We start from the raw sequence: 15,474 nt of genomic DNA, 5'->3' as shown, positions 1-15,474 counted from the left end.
CCGACCCCTGTCCATCTGACAGTGCCTGAAGATCCCCCAGGACAGAAGTGGTGTTACCATGGTCATTCACTGGTGACGCAGCCCTTCTGGCTGGCCCCTGACCCACTGGTTTTTCCACTGGAGACTCTTTCCCCCTCTCACCCCTCAATCTGGACCTCTGCACCCTCCCTACTGGAGCGGTACTGCCAGACACCAGAACTGAGGGAGGCCTGCTTACAGACACTCCCCGTTCACCAGACACTAGGGGATCCTGCACAACGGGCAGCCCCTCAGGACAGACTAGGCTCCCCACCTGGTGTTCCCTTAAAGAACCAACCAGGCTCTGAGACTGAGGTTGGGCACTACCGGGACATAACCCATTCTCACTCCTTCCCCTTAAAGACAGGACGTGAGGGCCTACACCCCTCTCACTACTACAGGACCTAGCTGGTCTACTCTGAGCCACTTCCACCACACTGGGTTTGGAGATTCCTAAACCACTCCTCTTGGGATCACTCCCCAATGCCTTTCCAGACCCTCTGGACTCCACCAAAAGGTCTGTCTCCAATGTGAGCTCTCTGCGGTCAGAGATCTCACCCTCACACAGGTGTTGGCCTAGCTCTGGAAAACAGGGACTTACAATATGCTCTCCCACAATTGGATCACACAGCCCCCTAGCAGGGTTGACCAAACTATCATTCACCTCACCATCCAGTGCCTCGCACACGTACTCCACACCACTCTCCTGAGACTGGCAAGGCAGTATCTGACTGTCTCTGTCACACAACCCACACTCTTCTGGGCGGTCTCCACACACACCTACCAGGACTTCACTTTTGGGGGAACCCCTCTCCCTGCACCTCTCATCTAGAGTCAGTAGAGTGTCCCTTCCGCCACTAGGACCATGAACCCCTGCGCCCTTACCCTATTCCCTTCAGGGATACCGTGCACTACTGGAGCTACCTCATGCCCTTGAACCTCCTGGTGTGTGTTAACCCCCTCCTTCAAGTCAGGCGCCACATCTCTGGGTGTGCGTACTACTCTTTCAGCGCTAGAGAATTCAATACTGCTGCCACCATCTGAGCTGGATTCCTCCTCCCACTCAGAAAAGCTCAATCTCTGAGCTACGCACCTTTCTTGTTGCTGGGCTGAGACACTCATGGCCTCCAGCCTCTCGAGCTCCATATCAAATTTCTTCATTATGAAGTCATGCTCCATTTGCATTTTCTTTTCCTCAAGAGCCATTTTCCTGCTCTCTAGCTCCAATTGGCTTTTTACTTCCAGCTCTGCCAACTTAATTGCATGATCCCTGGTGGCCTGTCTGTCTGCCAGGTCCTCTGATGACAGGCCTCTGCCAAAACTGCGAACGCTTTCCGCTGGTTTCAATGGTGTAAATTCCTTAGTTGCACCCCTTGGTTCAATCCAGGCTTTCAGCGCATTGTAAAGCTCTGTTTTGTTCCTGCATCCTACATGTGGAACCTTTAGCTTCTTGCAGAAGTGCTTGAGTTCTACTTTTGTGTAGCTGTCCAGTTTTGACGCATCCCTTTCCATTCCTAGGATTTCAGAGATTGATTTCTCAATGCTGTTTGGGCCAGGCATGACTCCAAACACAAGGGATCTTTTTTCTTGGCAAGCGAAATAAAAATTCAAAGTTCTGTGGCTCAAGCTACTGGACTGTCCTCATTGTGCAATGGTTAGTAATCCCTGCGCAGACACCAAGAACGCAAATCCGTAAATCCTCACCGCTGCCACCAATGTTAGAATCCGGGGTCTCTGGTTGGCGCAGGTATGCACTTGCGACAAGCAGGGACCCTTTCCTCTAAGTCAGGGCGTAGGATTACCTCTTTAAAAATAACCCCTGCTCACCCTCTAGGTAACGTGGCGCGAGCAGTCAGGCTAGATTTCCAGAGGGCATTAGGTTAAGCGTTCAAGTTGTCCCACACAATAACCACCACCCCACCACACAAAGACACAAGGCTGTATTTATATCAAAATAAAGTTCTTTATATATAAGATTTCTTTACGCAGGCTTGTTAAAATACAGTTCTTCACTTAAATAGGGTTCCAGCTACTTTAAATGCTTTTAGGCAGTCCACAGTTCTTAAAATGGCAATGTTCTACTTCAAAAATGCTTCTTTGGGGGTCTGTGCGCTTCGTAGCGCCTTTGGTACGCTTTTTACAAGGTTTTTAACGTGCCTTGCCGTTTCTCACGCTTCTCGCGTGAGCACTCGTACGCTTGCCGATTCCCACGCTTCTCGCGTGAGCACGCGTATTCGGATGTGAGCCGTACGGACCGTACCTTCGTAGGTACACGTCGAACACGTCTAGTACGCCCCTTTCCAAACCTCCCGCTTCTCGCGTGAGCACCGGCAATGTCTTTCAATGCAGTACGGACCGTACCAAGGCTCACCCTTCTCGCGTGAGTCGCGTAGCGCGACGCTAGCACCGTACAAAGCCCGGGAAGCTCCGTACCGGTGCGCTTGCAGTGCACAGTACCTGTTCTTCACAGAGGGGGTTCGTGGCGGCCTCGCAGTCCCACACAAAGGCGCCCCACGTCGCGCTTCAGTCCCGGATCTCCAGAGGACGCTGAGGCTTCGTGGGGCGCTCGGGGAGGGTCTCAGCTGCCACGATGGGTTCAGGAGCGGGAGGGGCGGCTCGGGGGTGATTCGTAGCGTGTTGCAGCGCCGTCGGCTTTCTCTCAGGTTGGCGAACCAGGTGCTTGGTGTCCTCACGGGGACCTCAGCGGCGCAGGGCCTCAGAGGCTCGGAGTTTGGACGTCCGGGGTCTCCTCTTTGCGTTGCGAGCTACGGCTCGGGGGGCAGTTGCTTGCTGGGCTAGGGCCAGGTAGGCCGGCCTTTGCAGTGCTTACAACAGCCCCGGTGGCAGACGTCGCGGTGCTCGGAGGGAGGGGGGAGCACACAGGGTCTCTGAGGGTCAGGGTGACAGGATCACCTCCAGCAGCTTCTCTTCTCCTTGGAGGAAGGTAGCGCCCACTGTTGCTGGGGCGCAGTTCAGGGGGCAAGTTCACCAGCAAGCCCTTGGAGATAGTTTGATGGCACAAGTTGAATCAAAGTCTTTTCCTTTAGTCTTTTCCTCTCCTTCCAGCAGACAGGCACCCACTGCAGGTCAGTCTCTCAGGCAGAGAGACAGTATTCCTCCTTCAGCTTCTCCAGGTCCTTCTCCTTCAGGCAGAGTTTCTTCTTGGCGCAAACAGGATCTGATTTCTTAGGAGCAGGGATCCTTCTTTTATAGCACAATTCTTCTGTTCTTTGTAGCCAGGGGGCCTGGGCCTGGCTCAGTCCAGTTTTGGAGCACTTTGTTGTGGTGACTCTGCTCTTTCCTTTCAGCAGCAGGGCCAAGACATCAGCCACTCCACAGGGGGCGGAGCCGGCATTGTGGTGGCAGAGCACAGGTCTATTCAGAGTCAAAGGTGTACTCCTCCCACCCATCCTGGTGTAATCTCTCTACCCACCACCTGGCAGCCAGCCTGTCTCCTGGAATTCCCCAGCCCTGCTCCTTTACTGTTACTAGGCAGAACACACACACACAGCAGAGGCGGACTGAAATGGCCAGGTCAGTAAATACTAACTTTCTAAAAGTAGTATTTACAAACACAGGATATTAAAATAAACTTTACTAAAAGAAGTATGTTATTATTCTGAGTTCAGGCATACTAAACTTGACTTTCTACCATGCTCTCTGAGTCCACTGGGATTACAGCGTGTAGAAATTCCAGCTGCCCATTTGGCCTATGGAGAGCAGGTAGCCTTCAATAGTGAAAAATGAAAATGGCTGTAATTCACTATTAGGACATGCCACACACATCACGGCATGTCCTAACTTATACCTACAATGCACCCTGCCCTTGGGCCTACCAGAGTGGTGGCTAATATGTAGTTAAGTGAAGGTTTGGGGACTGGCAAGTAGGTGCACTTTTGCAATCAGCGCGACGGTACCAGACCGCGCGCAGGTTCTGCAGTGGCAGACCCTAGACACATTTTACTAGGCCGCTTCTGTGGGTGGCACAACCAGTGCTGCAAGCCCACCAGCAGCATTTGTATTTACAAGCCCTGGCACTTCCTGGTGCACTTTACTGGGGCTGATAGTAAACCAAATAAGCCAAACATGGACACCAATCAATGTATACATTTTACCATAGGGAGAGCATATGCACCTTAGCACTGATCAGCAGTGGTAAGGTGCCCAGAGTCATAAAACAGCCAACAACAGGTCAGAAAAAATACTGGAGGAAGGCAAAAAGTTTAGGGATGACCCTGCAAAAAGGGCCAAGTCCAACATGGTTGCTCCTATGCAGTGCAACTGTGTGTGCTGCCCAGTCCTCTGGTCAAGTTGTTTCCACCTTTGTGTCCCGGACTTGTGCATCTGTTGGTGTTGTGTTGGATGTATGTGTGTTGTCTTTGTTATTGCTTCACTTCCTGTGTGTGCTGTTGTCTTTGTGCTGTGCTGTATGGTGTTGTGTGGGTTGCTGTTCTGTCACTGATGGATATGTGTGGCTGGTATGCCTGGTGTGCACACACAGCCTGTTGTGCATGCAGTGCTGTATGTGTCTGTTGCCTTGTCATTGCCTGGCATGCATCCCCTGATGTCCTGCTGTGTTTGCTGTGTGATTTGTTTGCCTGTGCATCTGTTGTTTGTTTGATGTGGCTGTGATTTTCTGTGATGGTGCACTTCTTGTATGTGTTGTGGTATGTTGTTTGTGCATTGTTCCTGAGTGATGATCTTGTGACCTCCTGTTGTGTCTGTGCTCCCATTGCCTTTCCCCAGTTTAGCTGCACAGAGCATGTCTGTTCTTGTTGTTGTTCTGTGTGTTTTTCTGTTGGGTTATGTGTTTGTGTGTTGTTTTTGTGCAGACATTAGTGGTGGCATCCCTGTGTGTGTGATGTTTGTGGCTACCACCAGGGTGGGTGATTGTTTGTGTGTGTGTTGACAGACAAGTATTGCCAGCCTTCAGTGTGTTTGGCACTGGTGTTGTGTGCTGTTGGTGTGAGGGGGGAATGTGTGTAGATTCCTACTGGTGTTTGTCAGTCATGGCGTGTGTCAATGGTCCCTATGTGTAGTGCTGCGGATGTACTCCTGTGAAGTAGTTGTATAGATGTGTGGCTTTTCACAGTTTAACTTCAGGGCCTCCCTTTCATCCTTGTGCCTCTACATGGTTTGCCTTGCTGTTACCCCGTGTTGTTGCACTGTGACGTCTGTGGTTTGTCCTCACTGACTGTACCAGCCATGTGTGCTTTGATGGTGTGAGGGTGTTGTTCTCTGTTCCTTGTCTTGCATGTGATGTACACATGCTTGTTGTGTGTCTCGTTGGCCTTCCATTTGTGCGCATTCTACTTTGGTTTTCCTATTTGTTATGCTCCATTGCTGTTGGCATGTGGGGTGTGTATGTGTCTGTGTGTCAGTCTGTGGTATGTATGTGTGACTATGAAGGCTGTGTGTCCATTTGGTTGTTTGTTCCTTGTATGTGTTCATTTGGTGCTTGTCCTCATTTTAGTTTCCCTGAGTGTGGTGGTGTGTGTGTTTCCCTGGCCCTGTGCTACTGTGCTGTGTGTTCCTGTGCAGACACTCCTGCAGTGTCTCTCTCCCTGGTTGTTTGTTGTGTGGTGCAGGGTGTGTATTGACCTGGCTTGTTGTTCAGCATGGGGTGCACAGGAGGGGCACATGGCATGTGCCTTCATGGGGTGTGCTAGTGTGTGGTGGGAGGGGTTGTGGCACTGTGGTCTTTGTGCCCTGCCCATGCCTCGCCCTCCCTTCTGCATTGTGCGCATGTATTTCCTTGTGTTCGCCGCTGCGGTGAAGTGACCCGGACATTACTGCATGGTCGCGGAAGATGTGTTTCCAGGATGCAAAGGGGTGACTTGGTGGCAGGTGGGTGATGTGTGGGTGCCCTTGTGGATGTGTCCCTTTCCCCACCAGGATGTCTGATGTGGATTTGGACCTTGTGTCAGTCCATATGTTGTGTGTTGTTTGTTGTGTTATTGCGTACCTGCGGCGACGTCAGCGGCAGTCCATGAGTTCCTGGTGATGTAGCAGGTACAGCACCGGAAAGACGTGTAGAGCTGGGTCCATGGCAGTCATGACCGGGTGTTGTGGACCAGGACTCTGGTTTCACGCTCCGCTGTCGTTCTTCCGCCGACTCAGGTTGGGCGGTTTCACGGTGCGTCTGCTTGTTTGGGTCATCCTAATTTGTGGTGCGGGGAGGATGTCATTTCACACGGCGGTGAGTCTCCATTGGCTCCCACCGCCACGGTGGCGGGAGCACTTTGACAGTGGTGCGTGTCGCACCGCAGCAGTCAGGAAATGGGCTATGTTTGGTCATACTAATATGGCAGGCGTGAGGACCGCTGCTCGCGGGCAGAATAAAGCATTTTTCCGCACCGCCGGCACCGCAGTGGTGCCACCGCCCGACATCCTAATGTACCCCTAAAACTCTATAATTTACTATTTCCACTCCAGTTAGTATTAAGTCAAAGAAGGTGCTTGACACTAAACATATATAATTTACTATTCCCACTCCAGTTAGTATTAAGTCAGGGAAGGTGCTGGACACTAACCATATATAATTTACTATTCCCACTCCACTTAATATATGCTCAGGGAAGGTGCTGGACATTAAAGATATATAATTTATTATTCCCACTACAGTTATTATTAAGTCAGGGAAAGTGCTAGACACTAAAGATGTATAATTTACTATTCCTACTCCAGTTAGTATTAAGTCAGGGAAGGTGCTGGACACTAAACATATATAATTTACTATTCCCACTCCAGTTAGTATTAAGTCAGGGAAGGTGCTGGACACTAACCATATATAATTTACTATTCCCACTCCACTTAATATATGCTCAGGGAAGGTGCTGGACATTAAAGATATATAATTTATTATTTCCACTGCAGTTATTATTAAGTCAGGGAAAGTGCTAGACACTAAAGATGTATAATTTACTATTCCCACAACAGTTAGTATTAAGTCAGGGAAGGTGCTGGACACTAAACAAATATAATTTACTATTCCCACTCCAGTTAATACTATATACTCAGGGAAGGTGCTGTACATTAAAGATATATAATTTACTATTCCCCCTACAATTAGTATTAAGTCACAAGGTGCTGGAAACTAAAGATATATAATTTACTATTCCCACTCCAATTAGAATTAAGTCACAGAAGGTGCTGGACATTAAGGTGCCGATTCCGATCCTGTAAAACCTGGGTACGACTCGTACCCGGGAATTCCACCATACAAACCAGCAAGTACGATTCGTACAGAAATACCATTTCCGTACGAATCGTAAAAAACACCGTACGGCTAAAAAATACATACAATTCTGATCCTGGACAGCGTGTATGCGACGTCCGCACAGAGTCAGGCAGCGTTTTACGTACCAGCAAGTACGATTCGTACCTACAGCACTCCGCACGGCTATATTTTTACAGGAGCCAGAAAGTGCCGGAAAAGCTAAGTACGCTGCGATGCACGAGGAAAAGGGGGCCCGCTACGAGACTGTTGGGGTCACAGCGGTTGCCGTTCCCCCGACCTCCTGTAAACACACACAACACTGCCGGGAGACTCACTTCCGGTTGGAAGATGAGCCCCGGTCTAGTTCCTGCAGAGCACTGAAGCACTTCCGGGGGAAACGCTTTTAGCCCGCGCTTCCCGCCGGCTCTGTGCTTCAGATTTCGCCAGAGGCTCACGTCGAGTGGGAGTATCCAGTAACCCACCGTTTTGTGAGCACCAGTCTACTGTTGCTGAACGCGTTGGAGCGTTACCTTGTGTTCCGGGTTATCGCGCTGTAGCGGTAACACCTGCGGTTTCCTGTACACCGCGCTGGAGCGCATATCTTGTTTTAGCTTTTGAGTATTAGTTCACCGCGCTGAAAAGCGGATATTGTTTGTCTTCGCTACCGCGCTGGAGCGCGTATATTGTTTCGTCTTCGCTACCGCGCTGGAGCGCCAATCACTTTGTTTCGTCTCACCGCGCTGGAGCGCTGACCTTGTGTATTTTGGTTTCCGCACTGGAAACACCAACAGGCTTGTTTTCTTTTTCCCAACAGCGCAGAAGCGCCACCTCTTACGTTATAGGGAGTCAGAGCCTTGCGCAATCCTTCTTCCATTGTGACTAGCGCAGGAGCGAGTCATCCATCTGTTCCTCGAACCTTCACAAGGGGGTCCATGCTGGGGAACGCCCCTGGAGTATTCAATCCGTCTTGAGCAAGTTGGAGGCCTGGAGCAGCAGACACACCGGTGAGTCCTGGCAGGATAACGCTTGTGTGTGTTTTAGGGAAGGCTTGATAAGGGGCGGAAGCAGGGGATCTTACTTATTTTCATTCTTGTTCTGTTTTCCAGTTGCCCCGGGGATATCCTGCGCAGCACCTTCCACGCATTCCCACCTCATTCCCGTTTTCTGGCTCCTTTCCTTGCGCCCATCTCATCCCTGTTGGGTCCTGATCCCGGGAGAGGTCAGGTGGGGGCAGGGACGGGTGTTCCTGTCGTCTCTGCGGAATCACTTTGCAAGCAAAGTAAGTCTTGTGGGGTACCCGACAGAATCTGAAGCCCACGTTACCTATTCCGCCCAGACGACATGAACGACCAGGAGGTCACCTTGCACGACATAGCAGTCATGCTGACTGCCATGCAAACCGAAAACCTAAGCCTACGCCACGATATCACTGCCCTACAGAGTCAAGTGGCGTCCGGGGTCACCCGTCCTTGGGGAACCACTCCTAGTCCCAGAGTCATTCAAGAAGGGTTGTTGCGCCCACCAACCTTCACCTTTGGGGGGCCCTCCGCTGCCACCGACCCGAGCACTGCTATACAAGTCGTCACACCCCATCCTGTACAACTGGCACCACCTGAACGTTTCTACGGCGACAGTACCAAGAATGGGATCTTCATCCACCAATGCCACTTGCACTTTATGGCCAGACACACGGCTTTTCCCGATGACGCATCCAAGATCGCTTACATCTTATCATACATGGGGGGAGACGCAGCTCAGTGGTCCATTTCATTTGTGGAAAACGACGATCCCATGCTTCATCACTTACCAACATTCCAGGAAACCATGCGGCGTATGTTCGCCCGTCACACCTTTGTACAGGCTGCAGACAATGAGTTGCTAAACCTAAAGCAAGGTAATCAAGACCTGCTACATTACGTTACCCAATTCAGCCGGCTTGTCATCGAGGCCCATTGGCCAGAGGATAAAAAGGTGTCAGTTTTCTACCGAGGCCTACGGGAAGATCTGAAGGATCTCATCTCCCAGTTGCCCAACCCGCCTGAGGAAATAGGTCCTTTCATAGACTTAGTGGTGAAGATGAATTTCCGACTACAGGAAAGAAGGACCGATAAAGGGAGAAACAGTGACCTTCGTTTCCTGTCCAGCGGAGATAAGGGCGCCGAAAAAGCCAAAGAAGAAGCAACAACTCCTAGTGACACATCCGAACCCATGCAGATAGGGGGCATAAGAGGGCCGTTGACCAGTCAGGAGAGGGAAGGAAGGAGAAAACAAAACCAATGTCTCTATTGTGGGAAGAGCGGACATTTCGTCAGGGAATGTCCAGTGAAACCCTCCAAAACAAGAGGTAAAAGGCCGTTTGCGTTACCCATTACCAAAAGCGAGTTGATGGGAAACGAGACAACCCAGTAGACAAGGGGATCCGTCCTCTGGGTTCTTCGTATAACACCTCAGCGATCCCTGCAGTACTGGACGGCAGTCGTCACGTAGGAATAGACGTCACCTTACACAATCAGGCGGGCAGAACCTGGTCGGTTACTGCCATGCTGGATTCCGGTGCGACAGGCAGCTTTATCGACACCGTTTATCTACGCACCTTGGGCATAGCCATAGTAGCCAAGGAGCAACCTGAAACGGTCAAGGCTGTTGACGGAACGGATTTGACTTCCGGTCCTATCAGGCATCAAACAGAGAACCTGACCATGTCCTTTGTCAACCAGCACGCTGAGGCTGTTTGTTTCGACGTCATCGACGCTCCTCAATTCAAGATCATCCTGGGGTTACCATGGCTAGTGAAGCACAATCCCCGGATCGATTGGGTGGCCAGAACAATACACCTGGATTCTGAATACTGCTGTACTACCTGTTACATGAAGGACAATCTAACAGGGACTCGCTCCATACAGGCGCGGTCCTTACCGATAGATGGCATGGGGACGGTTTCCCAAGCAAACATACCAGAGGAGTATCAGGACCTAGCGGAGGTGTTCGATAAGAAGGGGGCCAACACTCTGCCTCCTCACCGATCGTTCGACTGCCGCATTGACTTGATCCCTGGCTCCACGCTGCCTTGCAGCAGGATATATTCGCTCACAGAGAAGGAGAATACTCACCTTCGTTCGTATCTGGATGAGTTCTTGGACAATGGCTTTATTCGCCATTCCAGGTCTCCGGTTTCCTCTCCTCTTTTCTTCGTGTCGAAGAAGGAAGGCGATCTGAGGACCTGTATTGACTTTCGGGCGATGAACGCCATCACTGTGAAAAACCGATACCCTTTACCGTTGATCTCAAGCCTCCTGGAGCAAGTAAAAGACGCATCGGTCTACACGAAGCTCGACCTGCGGGGTGCCTACCACCTCGTCAGAGTTAGGAAAGGGGACGAATGGAAGACCGCCTTCCGGACGAAATTCGGTCTGTTCGAGTACCAAGTTATGCCTTTCGGACTCTGTAATGCCCCCGCAGCGTTCCAATTCTTCATAGACGAGGTGTTGAGGGACTTCATAGACGTCTTCTGTATTGTCTACATCGACGATATCCTGATATATTCCCGAACCATCAAGGACCACGTACAGCACGTGCGCGCAGTCCTCCAACGACTAGGGGAACATCATTTATACGTCAAACTGGAGAAGAGCGTCTTTCACGTCACCTCGGTGGAGTTCCTGGGGCACATCATCACTCCGGCAGGCATCCAGATGGACAACAAGAAAGTCGAAGCCATCTTGACTTGGCCTTCTCCGGAATCCGTAAAAGGGGTCCAGCGGTTCATAGGTTTTGCCAACTACTACCGTAGGTTCATCACAGGATTTTCCGCGCTGGTAGCTCCTATCACGCGCTTATTACGGAAAGGAGTACAGTTTGGGTGGGACCAGAACGCTGACAGCGCCTTTCAAGAACTCAAGAGACGATTCACCATCGCCCCCGTACTGGTGCATCCTGACACCGAGCAACCCTTCATAGTGGAAGCGGACGCCTCACAGGACGCGATGGGGGGCGTGTTATCCCAACGAAGCACCAGCACAGGACAACTGCATCCGGTGGCTTTTTACTCTAAAAAGCTACAACCAGCCGAACGCAACTACACGGTGTCTGACCGAGAGCTCTTAGGCATCAAAACGGCGTTTGAAGAATGGCGCCATTTTTTGAAAGACGCCAAACACACGGTGACCATCTACACCGACCACAGGAACCTTCAGTTTCTCCGTTCAGCCCGTGCCCTCACAGCCCGACAGTTGAGATGGACTCTATTCTTCAATGAATACAACTTCATAATTACATTCCGACCCGTAAAAGACAACGCCAAAGCGGATGCCCTTTCACGACTAGAGGAACGGGACGGTTATGCCGAAAACACCGAGCCAAGCCCTATACTGGCTGAGAAACACTTCCAGGGAGTGGTTGCATCCTCTGACTTCCTGTCTCTCGTGAAAAGGGAGATGACACGGTCAGATCCGGTGGTCCTGGCTGCGGAACACGATGGACCGAACCGTGCCGACGGACTGCTGTTTCATGAAGAACGGTTGTATCTACCTGGAACACCCAGCCAACAAAGGGCGCTACACCTGTGCCATGATCAAGTCCTCTCTGGCCATCCCGGTTACCACAAGACACTGGACCTCGTACAAAGACAGTTTTGGTGGCCATCATTGGTAACCGACACCCGTACTCATGTGGCGAATTGTACCATTTGCCTTCTAGGGAAGAACAGGTCCGACCCTTCTGTGGGTCTACTACGGCCCATTCCAGTGCCGCCCTTTCCCTGGCACACCATCTCCATGGACTTCGTGGTTGATCTCCCCATCACCAAGACCGGGCATACCACGGTTCTCACCGTCGTTGACCACCTATCCAAAATGGCGCACTTTATACCCTTGTTAAAGGTGCCCACCGCATCGGAGCTGGCGTTGGTCTTCGTTCACGAGGTGGTCCGCCTCCATGGCATCCCTTCGGTGGTCATAACGGACCGGGGTTCTCAATTCGTGTCCCGGTTCTGGAAGGAGGTTTGCACCATTCTCGGGATGGACGTACGCTTATCCTCCGCCTATCATCCTCAGACCGACGGTCAGGCGGAGAGAACGAATCACACCATGGAACAGTACCTCCGTTGTTTGCTTCTGATGGTGGAGAAGGAATGGTCAGCGGTGTTATGGATGGCGGAATTTGCGTACAACAACAGCAAACATTCAGCCATAGGCGTGTCTCCTTTCTTTTGTCTTCACGGCCGTCACCCCCGCACCACTGCTTGGGAGGTGCCTCGAGACAGCCAGTTACCATCGGTGCGTGCTTATCATGAGACCCTGCGCGACCTCTGGCAGCAGGCGCGGTTTGTGTTGGCAAAAGCTAAAGACACCTACAAGGCGCATGCCGACGCACACAGACAGAAGGAGCCCGACTACCGTTTGGGCGACAAGGTGTGGTTGTCCATTCGGCACCTTAACGTGCATGGTCCCAAGAAACTGTTGCCTCGTTTTGTGGGTCCCTTTGCCATCGAGAAGGTGATCAACCCTGTGGCCATGAAGCTCTCGCTGCCTCCACACATGCGGATCCACCCAGTTTTCCATGTCTCCCTGCTGCGGGCGGTCCGCTCTGGTGCACCGATTCCCTCTCCTCCGTCTCCGGTGGTGGTGGAGGGCCATGTTGAGTATGAGGTCAGGGCCATCTTGGGGTCTCGTCGTGTCCGAGGTAAACTCTTCTACTTGGTGGACTGGAGGGGTTACGGTCCGGATGAACGATCCTGGGAACCATTGTCCCATGTCCGTCATGCTCCCCTTCTGGTCCGTGCTTTTCATCTGAGTCACCCCCTGAGCCCTCGCCCTGCTTGCCCTTTCTGAGGTCCGGGGTTTCGGTGGGGGGGCTTGTTTTTGGGGGGGGTTCTGTCGGGGTCACAGCGGTTGCCGTTCCCCCGACATCCTGTAAACACACACAACACTGCCGGGAGACTCACTTCCGGTTGGAAGATGAGCCCCGGTCTAGTTCCTGCAGAGCACTGAAGCACTTCCGGGGGAAACGCTTTTAGCCCGCGCTTCCCGCCGGCTCTGTGCTTCAGATTTCGCCAGAGGCTCACGTCGAGTGGGAGTATCCAGTAACCCACCGTTTTGTGAGCACCAGTCTACTGTTGCTGAACGCGTTGGAGCGTTACCTTGTGTTCCGGGTTATCGCGCTGTAGCGGTAACACCTGCGGTTTCCTGTACACCGCGCTGGAGCGCATATCTTGTTTTAGCTTTTGAGTATTAGTTCACCGCGCTGAAAAGCGGATATTGTTTGTCTTCGCTACCGCGCTGGAGCGCATATATTGTTTCGTCTTCGCTACCGCGCTGGAGCGCCAATCACTTTGTTTCGTCTCACCGCGCTGGAGCGCTGACCTTGTGTATTTTGGTTTCCGCACTGGAAACACCAACAGGCTTGTTTTCTTTTTCCCAACAGCGCAGAAGCGCCACCTCTTACGTTATAGGGAGTCAGAGCCTTGCGCAATCCTTCTTCCATTGTGACTAGCGCAGGAGCGAGTCATCCATCAGTTCCTCGAACCTTCACAAGGGGGTCCATGCTGGGGAACGCCCCTGGAGTATTCAATCCGTCTTGAGCAAGTTGGAGGCCTGGAGCAGCAGACACACCGGTGAGTCCTGGCAGGATAACGCTTGTGTGTGTTTTAGGGAAGGCTTGATAAGGGGCGGAAGCAGGGGATCTTACTTATTTTCATTCTTGTTCTGTTTTCCAGTTGCCCCGGGGATATCCTGCGCAGCACCTTCCACGCATTCCCACCTCATTCCCGTTTTCTGGCTCCTTTCCTTGCGCCCATCTCATCCCTGTTGGGTCCTGATCCCGGGAGAGGTCAGGTGGGGGCAGGGACGGGTGTTCCTGTCGTCTCTGCGGAATCACTTCGCAAGCAAAGTAAGTCTTGTGGGGTACCCGACAGAGACGTACACACCATCACCCACATCGTACGTGTCATCATGTACGGTGCGTACCTAACATTGCATATGTACGGACCGTACCCCCCACCCCCGTGTGTACAGACCGTACCCCCCACCCCCCGTACGTCCACACCGTACCCCACACCCCCGTATGTACGGACTGTACCTACCACCCCACCGTATGTACGGACCGTACCCCCACCCGCGTATGTCCGCACCGTACCCCAGGCATACCCCCCCACCCACGTATGTCCGCACTGTACCCCAGGCATACCCCCCACACACGTATGTCTGCACCTTACCCCAGGCGTACCCCCCGGCCGCATATGTATGGATCGTACCCCAGGCGTACCCCAACCCTCGCGTATGTACGGACCGTACATACGCGAGGATTGAGGTATGCTTGGGGTACGGTGCGGACATACGTGGGTGGTATGTACACATGGGGTACGGTGCGGACATACGCGGGTGGGGGTACGCCTGGGGTACGGTGCGGACATATGCGGGTGGGGGTACGGTCCATACATACGGGGGATGGGGGTACGGTGCGGACGTACGCGGGAGGGGTGGGAGACTGGGGGGGCCGTCCGACTCGTACCCCGGGCACAAGTGTACTCGGGGTAGGGGTCGTACAAAGTTCGATCCGTACGGGGCCTTTTCCATGCGCTTGTGTTTTCGGACAGGCGGTACGGATCGTACTTGCGCGCTCGGACTTCAGTTTTACGAATTGTATTAAAACTGTCCGGGTACGTCTCGTAGACTTTTCCCGAGGCGATTCGTATGTATTTTTCACGTACGAATCGTACTTCCCCGTTTGTACAGGACTTGTACGATTCGTACGTAAAAAAATACGGATACGAGTCGTACGGGAAAAAAAAATCCAGGGTCGGAATCGACCCCTGAATATATATAATTTACTATTACCACTCCAGTTAGAATTAAATCAGGGAAGGTGCTTGACTCTAAAGATATATAATTTATTACTCCCACTACAGTTATTAGTAAGCCAGGGAAAGTGCTGGACACTAAAGATATATAATTTCCTATTCCGACTTCAGTTAGTATTAAGTCAGGGAAGATGCTGGACACTAAACATAGATAATGGACTATTTCCACTACAGTTAAAATATACTCAGAGAAGGTGCTGGACATTATATAATATATAATATATATATTATAATATATAATATAATATATTAAATAAATATATAATGTACTATTCCCACTGCAATTAGTATTAAGTCACAGTAGGTGCTGGACACTAAAAATATATAATTTACTATTCTCACTCCTGTTAGAAATAAATCTGGGAAGGTGCTGGACACTAAA

The sequence above is a fragment of the Triturus cristatus genome, chromosome 2_2, assembly GCF_964204655.1.
Source record: "Triturus cristatus chromosome 2_2, aTriCri1.1, whole genome shotgun sequence".
NCBI classification, from domain to species: Eukaryota; Metazoa; Chordata; class Amphibia; order Caudata; family Salamandridae; genus Triturus; species Triturus cristatus.
This window is presented reverse-complemented; position numbering follows the sequence as displayed.